Genomic DNA, 15,247 nt, shown 5'->3' with positions numbered 1-15,247 from the left:
ACTTCCACAAATCTTTTTTTTATCCATGTTGTTAATTCAGGAATGTAAGATCCCAGTAAGGGTTCATTGCAGCACTGTCTCTTTATATACAGCTTTGATTTAGAGGATAAATATTCTGGCGCGACGAGAGGGGAATCTCATAAGGAAATTGAAGATTGGGAAATTGGCACCAATGTGCCTACAATAAGCAGTAGGGACTGTACAAGATTTATTTTTCACTCCGTCCAGCATGGTCTTTTTCCTCTTCCATGCCACTTTCAAGCCCATTTCAGAAACCTTTTTGAAGCCTTTTAGCATGTTGGCTGGTCACCCTCTCAGATCATGTTTTGGACTGTGCCAATTGCAAAAGATAAACTATTTCCTTCGCACTAATGTTGTACTTGCATCCATATCCGTTCAGTATATTGTAGTCATATGATGTGATGCGAAAAAGATTTGTCGCACATATTGGACTAGCAGTATGGCAATAACTCAGCAGTTTTACTGCATAATGCCCAACGTGTATCAGTCTGATGTGCACCCTCATGTTACAAATTTTGTTAAATATTAAAACTTAATTAGACTGAAAATGTATCGACTTAAATCTGTCATAATAAAATCTGGTCCAAATGTTGACTTACTTTGTGCATGCCTTCAGCTGCCAAGACCCTAAGCTCTAGAAATCCCTCCCTAAACTTCTCCGCCTCTCTACCTCTCTCTCCTCCTTTAAGACGCTCCTTAAAACCCACCTGTTTGACCAAGCTATTGGTCACCTCTCCTAATACCTCCTTATGTAGCTTGAGGTCAAGTTACCTGTGAAGCGCTTTAGGAAATTTTACTACATTAAAGGTGCTATATAATGCAAGTTGTTGTTTTAAAATTATGAAAATGTAGTGTGACTTGTTAACTGGATCCAGCCTCATGCTGTTTTCTTCAGTGCAGTACTTAGTTCATCGATGGTTACATTAGTGTCTTGTTTAACCAATATTGGAATTTACAAACCAACATCAATACCACCCAAAATATCCTTAACATCGAGACCGCCATTTTCCGTGTTATAGTTCAGCATAACTATTATCAACACTCCCATTATATGTCCCCTGATTTCCAATTGATTGCCTAACATTTTAATAATGCAATTCTCCATTAATCTTAGAAATAAAGCTAATTGATATATCAATCTTTTGCATTCTTTGTTCCTAGTCTTGCTATTTATTACAAGGCGAGAATTAACATTTCTAATTGACCCATTGCACAGCATTAACCTAATTTTAAGAATTTGAAGGAAATCAAATAATAAAATGGTTGATTTAGTCATATTTTCCATTTGCTCCTCTGGGCAGAAATTGGAGTAAGCAATCTGTGTTTCAACTGCTCGCAGTAAAGTGCGCAATCATTTGATAACTTTACCAGGAAAATGTTCAAAGCAGCTTTGTATGAAGAAACATTTTCCTGAGGTATAGCCTGGAGCCATGTAATATCGTCAGCTTGTTTACTGTAAAACCGCTTCAAACAATTGGCAGTGCTTTGTTACATTAGCATTACAGTATGTCATTACTCCATGATGGATTGCTTTAAAGTCACAATTAACCAGGCGACAATATAAAATAGATGGTTTAGACTGAGTTTTAACCTTTTCTCGGCCACACCTTGAGCCACAAACATGAACAAACAGGTTTGCAATCACTATGCTGTTAATATAAGAATATATTCCAGTGTCCACTGTGGCTCAGTGGGTAGCATCAGCCTCTGAGTTAGAAGGTTGTGGGTTAAAGCCCCACTCCAGAGACTTGAGCACATAATCCAGGCTGACACTTCAGTGCAGTACCGAGGGAGTGCTGCACTGTCAGAGGTGCCATCTATTGGATGAAACATTAAACCGAGGCCCCGTCTGCCCTCTCAGGTGGATGTAAAAGATCCATGCCAATATTTGAAGAAGAGCAGGGGAGTTCTCCCCAGTGTCCTGGCCAATATTTATCCCTCAACCAACATTACTAAAACAAATTATCTGGTCATTATCTCTTTGATATTTGTGGGACCTTGCTGTGTTTAAATTGGCTGCTGCATTTCCTGCATTACAACAGTGACAACATTTCAAAAGTACTTAATTGGCTGTAAAGTGCTTTGGGACATCCTGAGGTCATGAAATGTGCTATATAAATGCAAGGTTTTTTCTTTTCTTTCAAAAATAATGATTTCTTGTGAGCTTGTGCTTTGATTCTGAGAACTTCCTCCTGTGGTGGGGCAGAATGATATTTTCAAGAGAACAGTTATCCTGTAATGTTTTACACATGTTGACCTCAGTTGGTTCCTGGAAGAATGATGAGGAAATATTTCTTTTGACCTAAAGAATAAGATGACAGGTGGAACATAAAGTTTGCAGTTGGTTGCAGGAAATCTTGGCAGTGGATAATCTGTAATGATGGGTTGGGAGCAGTGATGCAGCTGGCAGGCTGTAAGCAGACATTACAAGTAGAAACTTCCATGGAATGGAGGAGAGAAGTTTCTGCTGTGAAGGGCCTAGTAACAGAAACTTTCAGCACTATTTGGAGCAGGAAAAGAGTGAACACTGAGAACGACTGGCGTGATATACTGTATACTTGTGATCTATATTTTGTACGTTAATGAAGGTAAATTTACCATATTATGATTTTACTGCTATTTTGAGTTCAGGTAGTACTTAAAATTCCATTATTAATGCCAAGTTCAGAAAATGTGCTGGGTATTACTGAGCTAAACAAAAATAATTTGTTAACACAGGCGCAGGTTAGCAGTTAGTTCAAACATTCCCATTGGTGAGCCTTTGCACCCTATAGCCAGGATTGTGTCTATACCTGCCCGATATGTACCTAATTTGTAAATAGCCCAAGGATTGAAAAGGTATCAACCGGAGCTTAAAGGGTTTAAATTATGAAGACTGGTTGCATAAACTTGGTGTGTAGTCTGTTGAGTTTAGAAGGTTGAGAGTAAATTTAAGCAAGGTGTTTAAAATGATAAAAGGGGTTTGATAGGGTAGATACAGATAAACTATTTCCTCTGCTGGGAGAATCCAGAACAAGGTGACATAATCTTAAAATTAGAGCTAGGCCAATTAGAAGTGAAATCAGGAAGCACTTTTTCATACAAGGGATAGTGGAACGCTGGAATTCTCTCCCCCAAAAGGAGGTGGATGCTGGGACAATTGAAATTTTCACGACTGAGAGCAATAGAATTTTGTTAGGTAAGGGTATCAAGGGACACTAAGCAAAGGTGAGTAAATGGAATTGAGGTGTAGATCAGCCATGATCTAATTGAATGGTGGAGCAGGCTCAAGGGACTAAATGGCCAACTTGTGTTCCTATGTTTCTTTGTTCCTATGAAGGAAGAGTATTTCTTCATATTTGTATTTCCTCATGTCGGGCAGCATCCTAGTGAATCTGCGCTGTACCCTCTCTATTGCCTTAAATGTTCTTCCTATAGTGTGGAGTCAAAAATTGCACACAGTATACCAACTGTGATTTTTATTAAGGTTTTACATAGATTCACCATTACATCACAACTTTTACATTCTATACTTCTTGCCATAATATCCAGCTTTCTATTTGTTTAATTTATGGCCTTATTCACTCGAGGTGCTACATTTATTGTCTTATGAACCTGAACTCCCAAATCCCTCTGTTCTTCCACATCACCCAGCTTCCTCCATTCAAAGCATGATTTTTTTTTAGCAAAATGTACCACCTTGCATTAACTGAATTGGATCTGCCCCTTTTTGCCCAATCGACCATCTTAACAATATTCCCTTTGGTCCACAAAATTATTTACTGTGCCATCTATTTTATTATTTGAAGAACATTTTGGACACCTCCTTCTAGCCCTATATCCAAATCATTGATGTGCACAGGGAACAGAAGCAGTCTTAAAACAAAACTCTACTGGACACTGCTACCCATTTCCAACCAATCTGAGAAACAGCCCATAACACTTTCTCTGCTTCCTCCCTTTGAACCAGTATTTAATCTAATTTGCTACTTTCCCCTAATTCCATACCCCTTAACCTGCATAACTAGTCTCCTGTGTGGTACCGAGTTAAAGGCTTTCTGAAGTCCATGTACACCACATCCACTGCATTTACTCCATCCACCATATCTGTCATCTCGTCAAAAAATTCTATCAGGTTTGTCAAGCAAGATCTTTCTTTTTGGTATCCCTGTTGGCTGCTTCTAATTATTTCTCTTCCCTTAGATAATTAAAGAAATGTTTGTACTTTCCAGTTATCTAAATAATATTTAGATTGTAGGGGGTGGTGTGTGTGGCCAGCTTTGCCTCTGACTCCCTGAGCGGTTTGAATTGCTCCCACTCCCTTGGTTCTAGACTTTAGACTTATTTGGGGGTTGTAATGAAATTGCAACAGACAACTGAGTTGGTGAAAAAAAACTTGGATTTTATTTGAGACAAGAAAATATACACAACGCAATAATCTTATCACTCTAAAAGGGGGAACACTTTGGAATATACGAGGGAGAATAACAATAGACAGAATACTTCACCCCTCCCAATCCCACTACATTGACTAAGTTGGACTCCAGAAAGACTTCACCTGCATTGCTTTTTCAGTCTTTGCATGTCTGCTGATGCGGTCGGGTGCGTATTGGATCTATCGTGTAAGTACCCAATTTCCTTTTGTCAGCAATAGGGTTTAGAGTCTTTTCATCAAATCTTACCCAGGGTAAGTCAGGATTGTTTGTAGAGTGGAAACAAACTTGCAAATCTTCGGTTTCTTCCAGGTTGGTTTCTTGTTGATCGCGGTGGCCCAATATTACCTAGTTGCTGGTAATATTTTTGGTTGTTTGTTTCTGGGGGCCTTTGGTTGCCGTGAGGCGTTCGATGGAATACTTTTGAGATTTGGCTTGGATTTTGAAGTCCATTTCTTCTTCTCCTCTACACGAGTCGTGCTGTATCGAACGGGCTGAAACCGAACTGCTCTCTTCTTTCTCCGTGTGGCTGTGTCTGCCTTTTACTGAAAAAACAGGCCCCAATTATACCATTTGAGGCCTTGCTTATCTGCCTGCCAAATCTTCTCTGGCCCATTGTCAATTTTGGTGGGCTCGTTAACATTAATAGTTTTAAAATTCTTTAACAGGTTAGGAGCTGGTCCCATCTATTTTAATTGATTTAAGTTGGTGTAAACTAGGTTCAGGATGGTCCATCAAAACCTAAATTGGCTTTAAATGACTGTTTAATTTTTGGTCCAATTAGTAAGTTTTGTCTTCTCCTGCTGGGGTCAGGGCCCCTTTTGTTGATCAGTGGCATGTACTGCATTATGCATACTCTTGATGGCTCTGTAATTTTGGCGGGAACTGCTCTTCTGTAGGCCTATTGTCATTATGTAAAAATGACTGAGACAGTCCAGAACATTCCCAGACAGTTTGGCCTATGCCAATACCCAAACTGCTTGTTTTACAGAGGCCCATCCCAACCCCTTTGTCACAGCCTTCCACAGGCCTGGACATGCCCTTTTAAAATAACCAAAATCCTGGGGTTTTAACTTTAAGCCCCTTTTTGGCCCAACATTCTTTAAAACAGCCCAACAATCTCTTCTTTGGGGTAATCTTCTTGGTTTGAGGGAATCTGCAGAATTTCGCGAACCTTACAGATGTAGAAAACAGTCATTTTAGGAAATGGCTTTAAGTCTTTTCAATATTGCAAATGGTATGTGGTTTCTTCCTCAGATGGATTTCTGTATCTCTTCCACACAGTCAGTTGTCTTCAATGTACTAAGTAAAATTCTGCCTTCTCTGGAACATTGGACAAACCATTCTACCTTCTCCGAACATCATATAGAACACGCCATATCCAACCAGTTATAAAGAATGGGGATCTCTTGTATCTTTTGAAAGAAACTCTGGAGGGGATAAAATAATAAACAATGGAGGAAGTTTTCTTTTATGTGCTATCTGCAGCAAGATCATAAATCTATTCTCCATAAATGGGTTTACAATTTAATCACAGAAATATTTCCCCATCATAGTGTTGGGAGCTAAAGGCATTACTGTAGTGGAGAAAAATGATAAAAGTTCCCTCAGTTCTGATCAAATGTATTGCAGTACATCCAACAAGTTGCAAGAATACCCAGTAGAGTCAGGTGTAAAAGCAGGTGTGAGAGCAAGATAGAGAGGTGTTTGCATTATGACTTGCAAAGCCTGATTTTATTTATGTGGATAAAAATGACACTATGTGCAGCATTTAGCATATGACAAAAATCTATTAATTAACAAGTGAACAGATTTTCACAGCATCTCATAAGCTTGGTTAGGCTATTGCAGTAAAGACAATCTGTATTATTGGTTTAGTTACCAAAGTAAGGCATTACAATCTCTGGACCCTTTCTGAGTGTGAACAGAGGGACAACCAGTAAACCTAAGAAAAGAGTATATATAAAATATGCGAATGTATATTTATACACTCAGGGATATATCTGTTTATACACTGTATGAATAGATCTGCGTTTATGTGTTCAACCATAAATGTATTTTGATGCTTTGGCAACATAAGATGTACCTTATCATGCCAATAAAGCGATTTGAATTGAATTGAATTGATTCCTGAAACACTGGGCTTGAGTTACTCCATAGTGGAGGGCTCTTGCCAAATCACCATAACCAAGTAAAACCATGCTTCCAGTGACAAGGCCCAGCTGTACAAGCCATGAGAAAATGTAAATCTTATGGATAAATAATAATTTTGGAAATTCTTTTTTTGTGTAATTTCAGTAGCGAGATTGCTGAATGTATTAATATTATCTAAGTAGTTATTAAATCATTGAACAGATTCAGATACATTCTGATTTGTTTTCATCTTCCTCTTCCAGCTTCTTTCCCTGCTTCTGTCTGTATTTCATCAAAAAAAACTGATTTTTTTTCCAGTGCTGGAACATGTCTATTTATACATTGCACCCACTTGATACATGCCTGCACTGGGTTTTATTTTCGCGCACAATTTGCCCACAAAACTTTAGAACAAAAATAGCATGAGATGAGAATGTGGTTGGTTACCCCATAACAATTCTTATTTACTTGGTGCAAAATTGACTTGTCTCCACTTACATAGCCAAGCAAAAATTCTCGGCACAGCTAAAGAAACAATCCAGAAGGAGCTAGTGCCAGAAGGAGAACTGTAGCTGCTATTTCAGATTGAGGACCTTGATACAGTACAGGAGGTGCTGCCAATGTAACAGAAGATATTTGGTATAATTAGAGATGTGCTAGCAGTTTGTGATTTGGACATTCCAACCATGGGAAAGTTAAAATGTACCGAGAAAGATTAATTACAGCAGTGTTAGTTCACCAGCCTTCCAAGTAACTGACAATTTGTCGGGAAGCCATTTCAAAAATTGTCTACTAATTTGGGATGCAGCCTAGAATATGGAACTCAGAAAATCCTAAGGGGAACTATATTAAAGTACAGAATGAGTAAAGGCCATTTGTTCCACTCCTTCCAATTGGCTATGAACAAGTCACGCTGTGCTGGGTTCACCCTAATCTATGTAATCTTTTGATGGGTATGAATAACAATAAGTACAACTCTCAAGAAAAGAGAATTGTGAAATTTTGCCTTAAGCTTTGAAGGCAGTTGAATAAATACAGCAAGGTATTAATGAAAGCATAATAACATGACAATGTTGGAATTAAAAAAGCAACCAGCTCATCAAACTCATACCATCACCCAGGTTCCATTTCAAGCTAATTTTACCACTTTTCATCTTTTTCCACTGTAAATCAGCTTTCTATTTTCTTTCTGGATCAGCAATCAATCCAACTTCTTCTGGAATGCTTCAAATAAATCAATATTTATTGCATTAGATGGCAGTCTATTCCATAAATTAAGTTATTCCTCAAATTAAGTTGGTAATCGTGCAAAGAGAACCTCTGCCAAGCTCTTGACTTGTGATGGAGAAGCAGAGACCCTTTGTCCCACATCTCTCTAGCAACAGTCCATGTGATCCAAAAGAGAGAATAGGAACTTGTTATATTCATTGTATTCTGCCTTTCATTGACCAACAATTATGGATTGTTCTATGATCAATGATAGATCAATTGTAATGTCCTACATGTCATTATGTATGACATTGCAATTAACATGTTTGTTCATGTGCTATCAGTGGGCAAATGCATGTCCATTCTTTTTAATTTTTAAAAAATTCACTCTCTGGATGTGGGCATTTATTGCCCATCCCTGGTTTCCCTTGCAAAGGTGATGCTGGGCTGCCTTCTTGAACTGCTTCAGTCCATGTGGTGAAAGTGCTCCCACAATGCTGTTAGGCAGTGAGTTCCAGGATTTTGACCAGACAAAAATGAATGAACGACAATATATGTCCAAGTCAGGGTGGTGTGTGACTTGGAGGTGGTGGCGTTCCTATGCTCCTGCTGCCCTTGTCTTTCTAGGTGGTGGAGGGCATGGGTTTGGGAGGTGTTGCCAAAGAAACCTTGGCGAGTTGCTGCAGTGCATCTTGTAGACAGGATACACTGCAGCCAAGAAGTCCTGGTGGTGGAGGGAGTGGATATTTAGGCTACTGGATAAGGTGCCAATCAAGCAGATTGCTTTTTCTGGGATGGCATTGAGCTTCTTGAGTGTTGTTGCAGCTGCACCCATCCAGGCAAGTGGAGAGTATTCCATCACACTCCTGACTTGTGCCTTTACATGCTTTGATCTTTTTCTGTTTAGAACATTCCATGGGAGGAACAACTGAAATTGGGAAGTTGATTCGGGAACTTAAAGCACACAGGGTAGGTTTATAAATTTTGGATATACATATCAAAGTAAAAAGGAATGAGTGATAAGATTCTGATTTTTAAGATAATGGGCAGGATTTTCATTGAGCCGTGGAGGCGGGATTGGAAGCGTGTGGGGGGTTAAAATTGCGAAAACTGGCAAGCGGGACCAACCTCGCCTCCATCCCGCCTCCGAGCAATTTTAATTCATTCGTGTCCAATGGTCCCGTCACCGTCCCGCCTCCAAGAGGCGGGATAGGCCGTTAAGGCCCTTAACAAGCACTAAATTGCCTCTTTAATCCCATTTTGAAAGGCCTTTGCTATTTTAAACCTTTTCCCACGTGAAACACGCCTGGTCTGAAACACAACAGTGAAACCTGGCGGGAGCATAATTGGATTGCTGACTATCAGCTGCAAGTCAACCAGTAAAGAGGAGATTTGATCAGCCATCATTTGCAGGTGGCAGGACTTTGTTGTCTCAGGTCTGGGGGAACTTTTAGAAGGCTTAACCACAGCTATGGAAGTTTGGAGCCTGACACCCATCACCAGTGTGACCTCCTGGGAAACCCCTCTCACCACCTTCACTGAGCGCTTCCTCAAGTGAGGCATATACCAGAAGCATGGGAGCCATTTATTTCCTTCCCTTCTGGGCAGTAGATGAGCTCGAGCACCAGCCGCGGCACCAGCAGAACCAGGAACAACAGCAGCACCAACAGCAGCAGCAGCAGCAGTAACAGGAGCGCCAGGCTGCTGCTCACCCACCTGAAGCTGCACAGGCCAGAAGGGGCCAGCGCATGGAAGCCCGTCGACGCAGGAGATACCCCCCAAACAGGGTCTACAAACACAGAGTCAGCTACCTCAACATGAGTGAGCAGCAGTGCCAAAGGCAGCTCCGACTTTCGACAGAGGTAGTGAGTGATATCTGCGCAATGCTGCAACAATACCTGCAGCCCAGAGGACCAGATGGACAAGCCTTACCAGTGGCCGTCAAAGTCACCACCGCACTCAACTTTTTTGCCTCCGGCTCATTCCAGGGATCAGCAGCAGACATCAGCGACATCTCCCAGGTGGCCGCATACCTTGCATCACGCAGGTAACCGATGCCCTCTTTGCCATCGCGCACAATCACATCCATTTCACCAAGGATCAAGCTAGTGTCATGGCGCAAGCGGTTGGATTAGCTAATCTGGCAGGCTTTCCAAGGGTGTAGGGCATCGTTGACTGCACACATGTGGCCCTTAAGGCACCCCATCGTATTCCAGGTATTTTTGTCAACCGCAAGGGCTTCCACTCCCTTAACGTTCAGCTGGTGTGTGACCACAAGAAGGAAATTTTGCATGTTTGTGCCAAGTACCCTGGCAGTTGCCAAAACTCCTTCATACTGCGCCAGTCTAGTGTGCTTCCGCTATTCAGTCCGACAGACCAACTTAACGGATGGCTACTTGGAGACAAGGGCTATCCCCTGAGGACGTGGCTAATGATGCCGTTGAGGAGCCCATCCAACGAAGCAGAGGAGAGCTACAACTCCAGCCACATGTCCACCAGAGCCATAATCGAGCAAACCATCGGTTTGCTGAAGATGCGCTTCAGATGCCTGGATAGATCTGGTGGAGCCCTGCAGTACTCAGCAGCCAGGGTCTCCAGAATCGTCGTGGTTTGCTGTGCACTTCACAACATGGCACAGCGTCGTGGCTTGCAGATTCCTGAGGACCAAGTGGCTCCTCACATATCCTCCTCAGATGATGATGAGGAGAAGCAGGAGGAGGAGGAGGAGGAGGAGGTGGAAAGCGAAAACAAAAATCCTGCAGAGGCCCATCAACCAGCGGCATCATTACGCGAGAACATTGCTGCCCGGGATGCAAGGAACGCACTCATCTTGGCCAGATTTGCTTAGCCTAGCCGATCAAAAACTTTTGCCTCGCAGCTTCTTACCTGAGCATCGACAATGGCCAAGACCCTGCGGATTCCTAGCTATTTGACCAGCATACTGACAATTGCAAGTAATCCTAAGCCCTCAATGTGAAAGTCCCATTCGCGAAATGACACACGCCACAACTACAGCAGTAGCCATCAGATTTTTTATTAACATTATTCATCTGATGGCTTTTTCTAACAATACATCAAATTTCACCCAAGTGACTACCCTTGTGACTGTTTGTGCAGTATCTTTCTCTTACGCGTGCTCCTACGTCGTGCTTCCCCTGTGGCTTCAGCAGATGTGGAGGCCCCTTGCTCACTTTCCTGCTGCTCCTATCTCGACACCTTTGGCGGGCGTCCTCTGGGGTTGCGAGCCTGTGAGGGCTCGTCAACAGTCTGCTGCTCCTGCAGCTGTGCAGGGGTTGAGACCCTGATCTCAGTTGGGTGTGGACTCTGGTGGGGCTCTGACTGAGGGCTCTGCAGTGGCATGGAAGTGTGAGCGCCTGGAGAGGAGCCCCCACTTCCTTGATGTCTGCCACCAACTTCCCTCTCATGGGACAGGTACCCCTCAGCGCCTGCAAGTGGCTTGAGAGCACCTTGCTGCACATCAGGGGGGCCATGGGGACCCGTATCTGCACTGGCAGTCCTACTCAGAAGGACCTCCATGAAGGTCTGGTTTCTCTGTTCAATAGATGACCATTGCTCCTTTAGAGATGTCATTCTATTCTGAACACTCACCATGTTTTCTGCACTCTGGCGACTTTTCACCTCCATGGAGGTTGCCATCCTTTCCATGGTGATGCGTTCATGCGCCAATGACTCCACAAAGGCTCTGCTGATGTTCGCTATGGACTCCTCCATTCACTCCACACTCGCAGCGACCCTGGAGACAAAACCTGCCAGAGACTTCTGCATCTATTCCTGGAGTTCCAGCACCGCTGATCTTATGGATGGACCCAGAGGCAGAGGGTTGACATGCAGCTGAGCCGAGCTGGCAGAGTCCTGCGCCCTCCAACTAGGACTCTCCACTGCTGTCCCTGTCTCCACAATCTGCTGATGCTCACTTGTGAGCTGTGATACACCAGATGACAACACTACTCTATGTCCCGAAGGTCCCACCGAGGTGTGAGTGTCTACGCTGGTGCTGGGTGCGCTGAATTCTGCTGATGCTGCATCCTCAGAGGTTGCAGCTTCCTCTGAGGAGTCTGGCTGCTGAGGCTGTTCTTCCTGGCTAGTGGGGGCGGCTGCTTGCGATGGTCCTGTGGGTGAGTAAAGGAAAGAGTCAGAGATGTGATGCCAAGGTTACATGCACATTGCATATTGCAGATGCTCATAAGTCCATCTGTTAGAGCTTCAGAATCATTATCAGCAACTCATGTAATGTCAATGAGAGAGATGGTAAACTATTCTGTCACCAGCTTGCTGTGTTGCACCTGTCTGTCTGTCCCCCACTTGCACATCTTCCTCAACTCGAACGATTTCCAGGACTGCCTCCTCCCAGGGGGTGAGGTGGGCTAGTGAGGGTGCCCCTCCTCCTGTCCTCACTCTTTCTCTTTTATTGTGAGCTCTCTTTTCCTGCAATGAGGGAGACAAGTGGAGGTTGAGTGAGAATGAAAGAGTGAGTGTAGCGATCCCATAGCATAGATACTTAGAAGGAGACAAAGATGGAGTGAGGTGGCAAGACCAAGGGCCCTCCCTGTGTGTTGTCAGTTGTTTACATAGCATCACAGTGATAGGGAGTGTGAGGGCTGCATATTCGAATAGTTAGGTGAATGTGACCATAAAGAGAAAGAGAATGGGTAAGGGTGCATGGATGTCAGTATCAAGTGTGATGTGGAGGAAGAGATTGCTAAAGCTGAGTGCTGGTGAGGAAAGGCAATGGGGATCAGATTGAGGGTGATGGGAAAATCATACTCACATTTCCAGTGCGCAGAAGGTCATGAAATCTCTTCCTACACTGTATCCATGTTCTGCGGGTCACTGCTAAGGAGTTGACCTCCTCTGCCACCTGTACCCACACGGCCTTGGTCTGCTGGGGAGGCTTCTTCCTCCCTGTAGAAGGGAAGAGCACCTCCTTATGTGCTCTAGCTCCATCAACTAATGTCTGCAGGGCCACATCATCGAATCTGGGAGCAGACTTAGCTCTCCCACTGCTCATGGTGCCTCCAGGCCCCTCCCACACCAAAGGCCAAAAGGTTGGCAGTCTGCAGAAGAAGCAAGGCTTGCTGTAGACCTTAAATGCAGCAGCAATGATGATGTCATCGGAGGCGACTTTCAGACTGGAAAAACTCATTTGCCAAGGGTTCCCACACATTGGAACTCAATTGGACAATTAAGTTAAAATTGCATCATTCTCCCACATCCATTTAGATTTGGGTGGATAACACGAAATGTGAATTACACGACCCCATCCCACCCCTGAATGAAAATCTAGCCCAATGAGTCAATTTATTCGAAGGCAAGTAGAATCTGAACATAGGATTAGTGGTCATAAATTCAAATAAAGAAAACACAAACTAATTTGGCATTAAGAAGAAACTTCTTTACATTTAGAGAAGTGAAGGCATAGACTACTAATGCAGTTAATACTATGCCCGTTGGTTCCCTCAGAAGAGACATGACTAGATTGACCTGTAAACAGGGACAATATAGAAGATTATAGAACATTTGGATATTGTACAGGATTGAAAGTAACTTTAAGGTTTAAATTTGCGATGAAGGGTAGGAACAGTGGCTGCAGTACTGGTATGACATTATAGAAACACTCAAGTGGCAGGGTGAGTGAAGTGGACCAAACTGGTTTGGCCTCACCCCCCAGTTTTTATGATAGCAGTGTAAATTCAGTTAAATTGCAAGCGAACTTTTACATTGGACTTTATTTCAGTATAAACGTTGTTGCACTGAAAGTGGGTTGCACCGAAAGTGGGTTCCACTGTGATGCCCAGTTACACATCAAACAACGACTGAGATTTCGACCTCTTGTCCAATCAGTGATAGATTTTTCCAGCAAAAATAAATACTTGTGTATTGTTTGTCTCCCTCTGCTACTAACACCTGCTGCAAACCACGATTCATGTTGAATTATAGCCATAGAATGATGCAGCACCGAAGGAGGCCATTCAGCCCACCATGACTGTACCGGCTCTTTGAAAGAGCTATCCAATTAGTCCCATTCCCCTGCTCTTTTCCCAAATTTTCCCCTTGAAGTATTTATCCAATTTCCTTTTGAAAGTTATTGGCCCAGAAATTCGGGTCTCCACAGGTGAGTACGCACAGGGTACTCACCCGTAGGCCGAATGGAAGTGCTGGTTTTCTGCATGCACTGCGCATGCGCGGGAAACCGGCACTTCCGATCCTCTGAACGAAGGGGTTCAGAGGTCGAACGCGCGCGCAGGGGAGGCTGCGCGTGCGCTTTGAACTTAGGTTTTTTTTACAGGTTTTCCCGGGAGGGTAAGCCTGCAGGATTTACACATTTAAAAAGCAGGCGTAAGGCCTGCTTTTTGCAAGGTAAGTGCTCAATTAATTAAAATTAAAACATTTTTTCCACAGGTTTATTATTTTTAAATACTTTAAAGCAAGGTAAGTTTATTTTTAGCCCTGTTAGAATATAAAATTATTTTTTTCAAAAATTTAAATTATTGTAATTTATAGTTTATTTAAAAAGTGTGATGTTTAAAAAAAATTTATTTGAAGGTTTACTGCTATTTTGGGGACCGTAGTATTTATACCGTCTTCCTATCAATCTTATGAATGGGCTTTTCCCTCCTCCGATTGGCTGCCCATGGCTCACGTGATCCCAGGGGACGCATCGCACTAACTACGCCCCTGGGACATGCAAGCACAGCGCGCCGGCAGCTGGGCCAGGCCCCGGAGTGGAATTCCACGGGGCCCTACAGCTCAACTGCCGGCACGCAAGGTAAGTGCAGGTCGGGGGCTTACACCCGCGGGAAGCCCCCGACCCGAATTTCTGGGCTATTATTAAATCTGCTTTCACCACCCTTTTAGGCAGTGCATTCCAGATCATCATAAATTACTGCTTAAAAAAAGTGCTCATGTCACCACTGGTTCTTTTGTCAATTACCATAAATCTGTGTCCTCTGGTTACCGACCCTTTTGTCACTGGAAACCATTCATGATTTTGAACACCTATCAAATCTTTATTTAACCTTCTCTGCTTTAAGGAGAACAACCCCAGCTTCTCTAGTCTCTCCATGTAACTGAAGTTCTGCATCCATTGCATCTTATCAATATGGCTCCTTCAAAGTACAAGTGCAATTTTGTTCCATCTCTGCTAACATTCATTATTTTGTTTCTTTTGGAGAAGCATTGGATGCCAGTAAGTATAAAACCCAGTTCATCTGTTGGATTGCCTGTCAGTTATCCTAAAGATTATTTGGTGGAGACCGTGGTGACTATGTATAGTTAATGGCATTTTCCATATTCTGTTATAGAAACTTTACACTGGGAATAGAACATAAAATTAAATACAAATTAAACAGACCAACAATCAAAAAAACCTCTTGGATCTTTTTGTTAATGAGTATGACTTATTTCCCATGACTAACATTTAAGACCTTACCAAATCCACTAAGATAATAATC

This window comes from Somniosus microcephalus, chromosome 6 (assembly GCF_052327205.1).
Source record: "Somniosus microcephalus isolate GS21.2 chromosome 6, FLI_Smic_1.0, whole genome shotgun sequence".
In the NCBI taxonomy this organism is placed as follows: domain Eukaryota; kingdom Metazoa; phylum Chordata; class Chondrichthyes; order Squaliformes; family Somniosidae; genus Somniosus; species Somniosus microcephalus.
This window is presented reverse-complemented; position numbering follows the sequence as displayed.